A 10313-nucleotide genomic window follows, 5' to 3' on the forward strand; every position below is an offset into this window, starting at 1 on the left:
TCAAAATGGTTTAAACCGGGGGCTGGCAAATGTTTCCAGTAAAGGAACAAATAGTAAAGATTGTAGGTTTTGGGGACCAGGTGGCTTCGTATGAGTACTCAGCTTTGTGCTGTAGCAGGAAAGCAGCTATAGACAATACACGAAGAAAGGTGAACGGCTGTGTTCTAATAAAAGTCACGTGAACTTGGGGCTGTGTTAGAATTCTGCCTTCTACCAACTCTAATCTGAGACATTAAATCAGAGAATAGCGCAGTAGAAAATTTCACATTTGGAAAAAATAGGCTTTATTTGGCATTCTCCTTGCCACAAAAACACCCAACAAAAACAAAGATAACATGAAAGTCCCAAAAGATGCTATTCACTGTAGCAAGACTGTCAAAATACCAAATTAAATACCAAAGAAAATACTGAACTATTTACATTAAAAAACAATCAAAGTGACAAGGGTTTTTAAAAAAATTTTAATTGTTATTTATCTATTTATAGACTAAGTAATGCATTCACAGTATTCACATTTCCAAAGATAAAAGGATGTGCAGAGAAAAAGCTCCTTCTAGTTGTTTCTTTTCTGGAGATAACTAATGACTACAGCTTCTGGTTTACTTTTTACTTTGCAATAGGCCATGGAAATCATTTCACAGCAGTTCATAGAGCTTCCTTGTCCTTTTTAACAGCTTCATAATGTTCCATTGTAGAGATGTAGACCAGTTTAAAAAATTTCCTGTTAGTAAGCATTTAGATTGTTCCTAATCTTTCTTTTAGAAAGTTCCTAATCTTTTGCTATACAGAAAACTATGTATCATATAACTTAGTACCACATTATTTGACACATGTTCAAGCACACATATAGGATAAATCACTGAAGTGACATTGCTGCACTAAAATATAGGTCCACTTATGATTTTGATATCTATTGACAAATTGTCCATGATGGTATTGTACCAATTTAAACTTTCAGCAGTAAAATTTTAGTGCCTGTTTGCCATGCTTGTCTCAAAAGTGAATTTTATTTGGTCTTACCCAATCTGACAGGTGAAAATGATACCTTGTTAAAGTGACCTGGAACTTTCTTCTGTTTATTTCTTTTTTTACAGTCTTTTTTAATTGAAATGTTGATCTTTTTTCTTATTAATTTGTAGGAATCCTTTATCTATTATATGAATTGCAATTTTTTTTAGTTTTTTTTTTTTTTGTCTTTCAACTTTGCCAATGTTTTGTTGTTGTTTTTTTGCCATATGGAAGTGTTCGGTTTCATGTGTATTTCAATTTTTTTAAATGGATTCTGGCTTTTATTCTGTACTTCAAAGGGCCTGCCCTATTCCAAGATTACATAGAAAAAATTACTGAATAATTTATTCTGCCATACTCAGAATTTTCTTTCCCTTTCTTTATTTCTAAAAATGTTAGTCCATTTGGAATTTATCATGATGAAAGATGCAATGTTTGAATCCAACTTTAATATTCTGCGCCCCCCTCCGCCCCAGAAGCTACTCAATTGCTTGAATCCCATGTATTGAATGATATCATTTTGTCATATATTAAATTTCTTTTTGTATTTGAGTCTATTTCTGTTCCACCGAGCCACTGTCTATGCATGTAACATGCCTTTTAAATTATTGCAGCTTTACATTTTAACACTTAATGCAGCTAGGTTAACTCTTGTTTTCTTGGGGGGTGGATTTTCCTGCATACTTTGGCATGTTTGTTTTTTCATATTAATGTTATAATCATTGCTAATCATTTTCTAAAAACTTTTTAACATTGATATATATTTACATTTAGAGATAATTTAGGGAGAATTGACATCTTTATAAAGTCAAATTTAAAAATTAAAAAAAAATTTTTTAAAAATATTTTTTTATTTATTTCTAGGCGAGAGAGAGAGACAGCGTGAGCAAGGGAGGGTCAGAGAGAGAGAGGGAGACACAGACTCTGAAATAGGCTCCAGGCTCTGAGCTGGCAGTCAGCACAGAGCCCGACGTGGGGCTCGAACCCACGAACCGCGAGATCATGACCTAAGCGAAAGTCGGACGCTTAACTGACTAAGCCACCCAGGTGCCCCAAAAATTAAAAAAAAAATTTTAAATGTTTATTCATTTTTGAGAGAGAGACAGAGAATACAAGCAGGGGAGGGACAGAGAGAGAGGGAGACACAGAATCCAAAGCAGGCTCCAGGTTCTGAGCTGTCAGCACAGAGCCCAATGCGGGGCTCGAACTCACAAACTATGAGATCACGACCTGAGCCAAAGTCAGACGCTTAACCCACTGAGCCACCCAGGCACTCCTATAAAGTCTTTTTTATATAAAAACATAAATACTCTTTGATTTGTTCAAGTGTTGTTTTTGACCCTCAGTAACTTCAAAACTGTTCTTCCTGCAGCTCTTCACTTCTCAAATTCCTTCATGCAGCTCTTCATTTCTCAAATTCCTGGGAATTTAATCTTTTTGTTGCTAATACAAATGGAATCCTTTCTTCCATTTTATTTTCTAAATGATTGGTGTTTCAAGGACTTTTAAAAACCAAAGAAAAAAAAAGTATATTTAGCTAAATACATGGAGTCTTCTAAGCCGTAATAAGTAACCATAGCCCTTATAATTTAATGCTGTTCAAAATAGTGAAAAGGAGGGAAAAACCCATTCCCAAATTCATACACATAGAAAGATATTAAGAATAAATTAAAATCTTTTAAAGTTGTTTCTCGATTCACGTTTTAATCTTAAAATAGAATCCATATAATTTTCTCATTCTCACACATCACTCACTGTTCATCTTCTGCCTGGTTGGGTACACGTGTTGTTTTTACTCACTGCTTCTCACGGTGGTCTGCTAATTGCCTACCTCTCCCCAGGGGGAGGCTGGCAGCTCAGCTATTCTCTTCTTTCTCACCTAGATCTTAAGGGACAAACTCTGCTGGGGACTGGAGCTTACAGCTCATGATGCCTCCCCCCTGCCTCACCTGCCAGCTCCCCTCAACAATAGCCTGGGAAAGCAATATGTAATCAGGAAATCCCAGCTCTACCGAGAACTGAGAACATTCCCAAGGTCAGCTGGAAAGAAGAGGGCAGTTCTCACAGAGGACTTCCAGATTTGTAACCTCGGAGGGTACAGGATGGACAACTAAGTTATTCCAGGAGGGGAGCCTGGAGCTGGAAAAGACTGGGCTGTGTAGCTGTACTTTTTCCTTTTGTGGGTGGCCCCAGTAGAGTCTTGGTTCTCATCTTTAGAACTGAGCTAGGTGGTTCTCTGACTTTGGAAGAACTACTGATTGGGCTAGAAGAGGAAAGAATAGGGTGACTTCTCACCCCTCCTTTCAAGCAGGGAGAAGACTGGAGGCCATAATCTCTTCCTGGAAACCAACCAGCCTTTCTACAGGCAAAAACTCTACTGATCCCATTGCTTGGGTTAATCTGTAGCCTCTATATTTCCTAGAAGACAGTCAAGAGGCCCTTTGCATAATAACAGTAATAAGAAGTAGAAAGGCTACTGTATTTGGAGTGCCATGCCCTATCTCTGTCCCAAAGGTGGGTTCCATTATTTTAATCCTCACAATGGCCCTAGAAGTCAAATATTACTATATTTCTAATTCACAAATGCGGACACTTAGGTTGAGGGAAGTTATATAACATTCCAGAAGACAGAGTTGGAATTTGAAATCAAGTACCTGATTTTAATGATCATGCTTTTTACCATCACACTTTTGTCTTCTCAAAATGAATGGCAAATCTCAATATTTTGAAATAAGAATGAACAAAGAGGTTAACATTTTTCTTTACATTAAGTATTTCTTCCTTTAATTTTACATATTAATATATTCATTCTAAAAATGTAGGTTTTCTTAATACTGACAGAGTTCATGTCTATGAGGGATGTTGTAAAGTCCATTCACAAGCATATAATATTTTTGCTTTTAATGATAGATATACTCAGATAGACATTGAAGTATAAGTAACCGATCAGCCAGCATGTTTATTCTACAATGTTCCAAAGACTATTCTACTTGTGACTATAATTCTGTACTCATGGTTTGTAACATTCTTCCAGAGATGTCAGATGTGTGTATATGCCTGTGTGTGAGTGTGTGTGCGTGTTTATGAATAATGTGATTTCCTTGTGGGTGTGAATTTCATCCTCTCTGTGATTCCTGTGCCCTAACCATATTGCTAGGCAACACAAAGCAACACACATCCCACATTCTCCTAATTCCGTTTAATGTTTCAACCAATGGACCTCTGTTTTTATATGCAAGCAGAATCACACCAGTGTGTTTAGGATCTGGATTTTTAAATAATCAGGTGTCCACTTTGACCAAACCAAATGACCGTAACTATCAGAAAGTGGCAGAAAAGAGGAAGAGCTGGCATAAGGCAAATATACATATTTAAGAGTTCGGCGATAATTCATTAGTAAAATTGAAAGTGATCCTTGCAGGAGATATCAAGGAGAGAGAGAGAATATTGGCTTCCTTCCAAAGTGCACCTAGGACAAAAGGGGAATTGTATATGGAATACACTTTTTGATATTGGTGATGTTGCACATATGTAATTTGCTAGATGAAAATCGGGTGCACACTTCTTTGTCAACAGAGAGACCAATATTTTCAGGTCAGGCTCCAGGTTCACAAGCTGAAGTCCTCCTGCCCTCTGTTCCCAGGAAAAGGACAGAGGGAGGCTTCAGTAGGCATGAAGAATACTGGAACCGGCCTACCATGGACAAACACAGATCTCCATCATGCAAAAAAGATCCCTTGCTGTTCCCCCATCCATTCAAGCCAAACCTCAGAGAACCACAGGAAGAACTTTCAAGTCTTTATACTGCTGATCAGCATGACTTAAGAAGTAGCACTGCACAAGTCAGAAAGGCCTATGCTGGCACTCTGAAACTGACACTGTATCTGTAATAGTAAATATCATATTATAACACCTTAGTTGCAGGCTTAGAAAAAGAACAGCAAAATTTTTGCCAGTTGGGAGATGAAAATTACACAGAAATGGGACCACTGGTAAGAACAACACATATGGGAAAGTATGATTGTGTTGGTTACCTAAGGCTATATAACAATTCCCCCCAAACTTAACAAAACAATAAGAAATGTTTATTAGTTCACATAGTTTCAGTGGGTGTAGAACTGAAGAGTGCCTCAGCCTGTTGATTTTTCTAATGATGTCTTATGAGTTCACAGTTAAGATGACAGCCAGTGCTGCAGCCATTTGAAGGTTTGACTGGGGCTGGAAAATCCACTTTCAAGATAGTTTATTCATATAATTGGTAGGTCAGCACTGGCTTTTGGGAAGAGGATTTACTTGCTCACCATTTGGCTTCCTACATGTCCTCAAAACATAGTATCTAGCTTCTGCAGAGTGGACAATCCAAGGGAGAACCACATAGAAGCCACAGTGTCTTTTATAACATAGCCTTGGAAGTCATAGTCCATCAACTCCACAATATCCTATTGGCTATATAGGTCATCCCTGTTCAGTGCAGCGGTGGACCGCAAAAGGGTGTAAACACTAGGAAGTGGGGATCACTGGGGGCTATCCTGGACGCTGGCCACCAAATGATAGAGTTGTTTCTGTGCATACAAGATTGAGAGGAGATTCCTGTATTGGTCAAGTGATTGGTCGCACTGTGTCCGCGGTCTCAATATAAGCTGCTGGCAGTGCCTCTATCAGAATCACCTGAGGCACTTTACATACTACTAGTCTCCCTGGTCTCGTCCCTAAATAGCCTGATTCAATCAGGGATGCTGCCCAGACTTGAGAATTACTGGGTTACCTGGTCTCCAAGGTCATGTCTAACCTTAACCTTTTCCCTAAACTCTAGATTATAGGTGTTACCTAGGGAGTTTGTTTAAAATACAGATTTCCAGGTCCTACCTCCAGCTGTATGAATCAGAACCTCTAGGGAGGCCCCTAAAAATCTGTATTTCTGCTTAATTTTTAAAAATTTTGACCAAGTCCTTCAATATGATTGGAAATTCTATTTTTTAAAAATGTTTATTTATTTTTGAGAGAGAGAGACATAGACAGAGTGCAAGCAGGGGAGGGGCAGAGAGAGAGAGGGAGACACGGACTCCAACGCAGGCTTCAGGCTCTGAGCTGTCAGCACAGAACCTAATGCCCGGCTTGAACCCATGGGCTGTGAGATCATGACGAGTGCCGAAGTCTGATGTTTAACTGACTGAGCCACCCAGGCGCCCCTGGAAATTCTAAAGAATGTAAAAGAATGTCATTAAAACGTGTCTTTCCCAATCTTGTCCTCCCCAAATTCCAATTCACCTTTTTAGAAAAAGTGATCAGTGTTGCTGTGTGTGTGTGTGTGTGTATTCTCCCAATATAAATATAGAAAACATATGTATGTGTATATATGTATGTGTGTATACATATATATGTATATATACACACACACATGTAAATGTGTATTTAAATTTTTTTAATGTTTTGTTTATTTTTGTGTGAAAGAGAGACAGAGTACTAGTAAGGGAGGGGCAGAGGGAAAGGAAGACACAGAATCCATGAAACAGGCTCCAGGCTCTGATCTGTCAGAACAGAGCCCGATGTGGGGTTTGAACTCATGAACCACAAGATCATGACCTGAGCTGAAGGTGGAAGCTTAACTGACTGAGCCCAACCCAGGCGCCCCTAAATGTGTACATTTTTAATTTTTTAAAAAGGCAAATCAAAAACCAAAAGCATATATGGTGAAAACCAAGTCCATTCCTGGTCCTAATCACCAGCTCTCCCCTTCAAATTCAAACGCTTTTACCAGTTTCTTATATGTTTCTTTCTCTTTCAGAGTCAGGTCTCTGTCATTTTAATAAGTGACTCAGGTCATTCTTATAATCTGATGTGTTTGGGACATCCTAAATCTATCATAATAACATGAAGTAGCTAGAAAACTTAACTTGGCTATTCATGAGTTGTATAAAATGCATTTAGTTGGATTCTATCCTGGATATTGTACTTAGACTCGTTCATTAAACTGTTATTTACAAAGGCCTATGATGTGTGTGGCTCAGTCAGTGATGAACAATGAACCCAGCTCACAGAAGCTCACAGTCTAATAGAGGAAACAGCCACTTTCAGCCCAAGTGCTGTGAGAAAATTGGGCACAGGGTGCCACAGCAGCTCACTGGCACTAGTGGTGAGTGAACAGGCTCTTGAAGGAAGGGGTTTGCACAGTGGGGCACAAAGGGTGATAATGTAGTACTAATTGGACAAATGAGGAAACAATGTATTCTTGGCAAAAAGAAAGGAAAAATGCAAGGGGTACCAAGTTTCAATCTAGCACACTGTTCTCAGGCAACCTTCAAGTAAAGCATCTTGGTGTTTATGTGTAGGAGAGGCTTGAGACGAAACAAGGGAGATAAACTGAGGTCAAAATAAGAGTACAGGACATATGATGGCTCTGAAAGTCAAGTGTTAAATTTGGGAATGATATAATCAGTGCAAAAAGATGGATTTTAGGGGTGCCTGGCTGGCTCGGCAGTAGACCATATGACTCTTGATCACAGGGTCGTGGGTTCAAGCCCCACATTGGGCGTAGAACTTACTTTAAAAAAGATATTAAAAAACTAATATGGATGCAAAAAAAAAAATGGATTGGAAATGGTGAGAGTAGAGGTAGGGAGATAATTTAGGAGGTTGTTGTCAGAGAAGATAGATAGGTATGGCCTGAGTTAGATGGCCATTGTAGAGATGGAAAAAATGAAAAACATTTTGAAGTTATTTGAAAGGTAGATTCAGCAGGACTTCGTGATCGATTGACAGGGGACAGAACTGGGTCACTACCAAATTTGTAGTATGTTTTGCACTTTTGAGGGGAACACAGGTGGGAAAGCACTTTGGGAGAAGACATTTGGGAGAATGAAGGATGAGTTTGACATTTTGAGTTTGAGGAAGAGAGAGCGAACAACTAAATGAAAATCTAGTGTCTGGCTGAGAAATAAGGTTGGTGGTGGTCCAGTGGCAGAACGGGCATCTCCTAATTTATCTTTAAGCCTTGAACTTCACCTCTACCTCTGCTTTTGTCCTGCCCCCCACCCTCTCCCATCCCTTCTAAAGCAGGCTGGTAGTACGGATGGTAGACGGATGGTCCTGCATCATAAGCTACTGCCTTCACAAAATTCAGTAGCCAGCCAACGGTGTATTCGTTCTGCAAAAAGATAAGACTCTTCAGTCAATTTTAAATGATAACCTGCCGGCTCTATGTTTACCAGAATAGTGTACAAAGTGGACTCTAAATCTTTTTTAGTTTTTAGATTACTCTGGTGCTGATGCTACTACCTCTTCAGTATTACACCAGCCACCGATTGCACTGTGGGTATATTTGAAACAAGGTAAGCCTGCAGCCAATTTTCTTTGCCTCTTGAAGTGATTAACTTTTGTTGCCAGAATTAATAGAGCTTACTAATTCGATGTTTGAAAATGCTCACCTTTGTTTTGTGCTGTGAACAGCCACCCGGATGCATTTTAAGTTGAGAGGGTGACGAAGAAAAGAAGATCTGTGCTATTGTGCAGAGAAATCTGAAGAATTTTATCCATTCTTCAGTTCTTGCTAAATGGCTCATTGTATGCTATCTGTCTGGTATGGGTCTAGGACAGATTTCTCTGTGAACTTCACAGCATGGGTGGAAGAGAGTAATTTGGCCTTTCCTTTTTCCTGGCAGTCGGTGCGCGTCCATTTATATGATATGTTCACAGGAGAGCTGACAAGTGTTGAGAGGTTTTATTTGATATGCATTTTTTTAAAGTAGAAAAAAATCCATAAAAATAGGTACTTTTAAGCTAGTTTTCCTAGTTAGTCTTAAGGTCACAACCCATTCTGTTTCACTAAAAAGTTCCACCTCAAACCGACCAACTCCTTGTGTTAAATTCTCTGGGCTGTGTTTAATATTTATGATGAAACTGTGTACGACAGGGACAGTTTTTAATGATATAAATGCAAAATCACATTATTTTTCTGTGTAGCTTGTAAAAGCCATTCCTTCTAAAATGGGGCTGCTTATGCTAATTTGTTATAGTTAGTGAGTTGCAGGCAGCTCTGTGAATTTACTTTTCTTGGCAGTTCTAGAATATCCTGCCATAACACATACTGAAAAACTGTTTGATGGATTATGAAAATCTGGATGTACTAAAGGTACATCTTGTGCAAACCATAAGATAAATACATGATTACATCTTTAAAAATCTGTTATCTCATCAGGTTAAGGAAATTGTCATTATAACAAACGCAAAGAAAAATCAAACTATTGTGAATAGAAGATAGACTTTCCATTTGTACTGTCTCTAAATATTTTTAATATCCAATGCTGGTTCGATTTTGGTGGTCTTTCTGGAAATCCTGCCTGCTGGAGATAAACTGTATTCCATCTAGAACCCACCGTACAGATGGGGAGCACCCCATTGCTCTAGTTGATATTATTGGTAAAATGTAAGAAATACTAGTTGTTAGGATTATTGGTGCAAAATATATTTTGAAATCTTATCATTACGCGTAATGAGGTCAGCCTAGTTCTATTACTTCAAGGACGTTGAATTACTGGGACCTGTCAATATTAGATTTGCCACGGATATATGATTGTTTCATTAATAAACAGTATTAAAAAGTATAATTTGGTTCGACTATGTGTTAGCTTCATGTAACCAACTTCTTTGAAACAGTCTCTAACCTCTAGCACCTTGAATTTCTAACAGATGAAAAGCTGTTGGGAAAAAAACAAAGGCAATTCATTTGTTCATTTATTCAAAAAAATATATTGAGAAGCTATTATATAAAAGACACTCTGTTACACTTTCTTAGGGCCTGAGGAATATACCCTGATGAATAGGAGACATTTGGTTTATATCTTTGCGTTCTATCAGGGAGACAAACATGAAATGACAAATTATACAATTAATTATTTAGCAATTATGAGAAACATTTCAAAAGATGCCCATAGGGTGGGTTGAGGGCAGATAACTAGAGTGGGGTGGAGGAGCAAGATTGTTTGAAGGGAGTTTTTAAAGTTTAAGTTGCATTTGGAATGAACTGGAATAAAATCTTAATCGTGTCAATTTAAAAAAAAAAAAGAGTTCTTGTATTTAAAGGTAAAAAGCCAAAAGATCTCTGAGAGAAAGATGCTGTGGTTTTATAAGAATCTTATACAGACAGGAAAATATCCTGATATGTGCTAAAGGCAGCATTTTAACATTTGAAGGAATGATTTTTAACCTTATGATAAGAGTAAGATATTCCACTTTAGAAGGAGGAAAAATGGATAAGAAATGCAGATGGCCAATTAACTTCTGAGTCAAACTTTATCACTTATGCACGT

Source organism: Crocuta crocuta, unplaced genomic scaffold (assembly GCF_008692635.1).
Source record: "Crocuta crocuta isolate KB4526 unplaced genomic scaffold, BGI_CrCroc_1.0 scaffold184, whole genome shotgun sequence".
NCBI classification, from domain to species: domain Eukaryota; kingdom Metazoa; phylum Chordata; class Mammalia; order Carnivora; family Hyaenidae; genus Crocuta; species Crocuta crocuta.